The 2,807-nt window shown below is 42.2% G+C and overlaps 1 non-coding gene across 1 annotated transcript; it reads left to right on the forward strand.

Annotated features, from left to right (window-relative positions):
- Positions 1–1,221: 1,221 nt before the first annotated feature.
- Positions 1,222–1,303, forward strand: trnal-aag. The gene has a single exon. It is a non-coding gene; the product is annotated as a tRNA-Leu (tRNA).
- The last annotated feature ends 1,504 nt before the right edge of the window (positions 1,304–2,807 follow it).

Raw genomic sequence — 2,807 nt, forward strand, 5'->3', positions numbered from 1 at the left:
CATCTCATTATTCATTCACTCCTCAGTCACGCTCGGTGGTGGTAAGCTACTTCTGTAGCCACAGCTGCCCTGGGGCAGACTGACGGAAGCGTGGCTGCCATTCTGCGCCTACGGCCCCTCCGACCACCACCAATCACTCACACACATTCACACACAGGCAAAGGTGGGTGAAGTGTCTTGCCCAAGGACACAACGACAGTATGCACTCCAAGCGGGATTCGAACCGGCCACCTTCCGGTCACCAGCCGAACACTCAGCCCATTGTGCCATCTGCCGTCCCAATAAATAATTTGACCTTCTGTGAGTCAAGCTCTGTGTCCTAGGTATGATTTTTTTAAATACAACCAGCAATAAAATGCCACTCCTGCGTAAACATTTGAGTAAATGCATTTTCACAGAGAATGCTGCTTGCAAGTTCCTTTGACTTTATTATGATCAGTTCCCATGGTAATATGCAATGTAAAAACATTACCTGGAGCTGGGAATATTTGACCCTCGTCTAGTACAGAAGCCCACAAATCTAAATACATTTTCTTCTGAATTGAAATTGATGTCAAAAAGCACAAAATGATTTTAAAATGCAATTATCCAAAGACTTGAGCATCGAACTCAGACTGACACTGCAGATGAGGTCCAAAATTATGCAACATTGATTCTTTAGTTTAGTTTAGAGATACAGTGCGGAAACAGGCAATTCAGCCCACCAAGTCCACACCGACCAATGATAAATGCACATTAACAATATCCCACACACAGTAGGGACAATTTACACTTATACCAAGCCAATTAATCTAAAAACCGGTACGTTTTTTGCACGTGGGAGGAAACTAAAGATCTCGGAGAAAACCCATGCAGTCACGGGGAGAATGTACAAACTCTGTACAGACAGCACCTGTAGTCGGTATCAAACCTGTGTCTCCTACGCTGCAACTCTAACACAGCGCCACCATGCCACCCGTAATGCCATAGAATATTACATATTCTCGTATGTAATAAAAAACTCAGGTGTCTTATTTTGATGAAGACATGAGGAAGTTTTCCTGGTGCCTTTGCCAATATTTACCAGTCAAGAAACATCATTAAAATATCTTATCGGTCCACTCGAACATAACTGCTTGGATTTTTAATATTGCGGCGTTTGCTCGGAATTGAACAACTTTGTGGAATTGCTGACTTTTGCAGCGTGTTCACAGCTCGGCTCCGGCGACCTATCCCTCAACCGGTAGCGTGGCCGAGCGGTCTAAGGCGCTGGATTAAGGCTCCAGTCTCTTCGGGGGCGTGGGTTCGAATCCCACCGCTGCCATCACTGTTTTACTGCTTGGGAGTTTTGCTGTGCATCTACTGATAGCTGCACCTTTGACACATGACAATAATAATCACACTTCAATATAGCTCCTTAGTTGGTTATAAAGGGTTTAAGAATCATCAAATGTTTCTTATGTTTAGTTAGCTACTGCCATTTTAGAATATAAGGTTAAATTTAAACTTCCAGGGCATGGTTGTACAAGTGCACCTGACTTTTATACAACAATTCTTGTCTTGCGTTAAACAGAAACATAACAGACTTAAAGGGCTGTCTCACGTTGCGAGTTGACACAAGAGGTACCCCGAGTTAAAACTCATGGTAATAACGTACGATTAACGTACGGAACTCGTGGACGCAACTTAGAGACTCGTGGCCCATGTACCCGTGAAACTTGTCAACTCTTGAAAAAAATCAAACATGTTTAAAGTTTTCCACGAGTCAAATTTACTCTTGTGGTTAAGAATAGTAAGATTAAACGAGAACTTACCAGTTCGAAGTTTGATCATTATTTTATGAGGAGTAACGTTGAGGGATTACGTGAAGAACCCGCCAGGACGCATGCGTGTCATTCTTCAAAGCAGCGGTGTGAAATCACAGATAACAGTAATGACCTGAACATAGTAAGATTAGAGAAAAAAGGATACCAGTTGAACTTTATGATCGAGGGTGGGAGCGAAGGACACGTAATCCCTCAACGTTACTCCTCATAAAATAACGATCAAACTTCGAACTGGTAAGTTCTCGTTTAATCTTACTATTTTACTTCGGAGTCACGTGAGTGACTACTTGAAGATTTCAAAGCTCTGTGATTTCATGCCGTGGAAACGAGTCCATGCCTCACAACTGCCTTAATTGACTAAGGGAGGAAATAGTGTTAACGTATTCAAACATGAATCCGACATTGAAATTCCATGATGAACTATTAACAACAATTATAGGGGTAATCATGATACAGATCTAATTTTGATTCTGCAATGTCACATCTCATTGCCTCTGTGCTGTTTAGAGTTCTCTATGTATAAGAACAAATGTCTCATAATGCATAGGTAATCATCTATTGGGTATGCACTGAACTCTATATGAGGCCTGATGACCCCGGTCTGTTCTGTTAAACTCATTCGTGGATGTAAAAAGTTATTTTACTCGTAGAAGAGGTGTTACTATCCAGCCTTGATTTATGTAAAGACTGAATTATGTGTGCTGAGACCAATGCCATAAGCATGACCATGTCATGTGCAAGTCTATGCAGGGACAGAGCTGTAGCTGGTGACCAATTCCTCAGTAATGTTGGACTATACTCATATACCATATAAGGGAAACTAGTCCTTGGGGATAATATTAAAAATTCCCCTCATGAGTTTAGTCACCAGGGGATGAGACCCGACAGAATGACGCTCTGATCCTTGCCCCAGAATACTGAAAAGGCACTACTGGTGCAGTTTGTGGCACTAAACTGAGCCCCTCATCATAGTGGAGGATAGCTAGGAATTTCAGATCAGAG

Source organism: Amblyraja radiata, chromosome 1, assembly GCF_010909765.2.
Source record: "Amblyraja radiata isolate CabotCenter1 chromosome 1, sAmbRad1.1.pri, whole genome shotgun sequence".
Classification (NCBI taxonomy): domain Eukaryota; kingdom Metazoa; phylum Chordata; class Chondrichthyes; order Rajiformes; family Rajidae; genus Amblyraja; species Amblyraja radiata.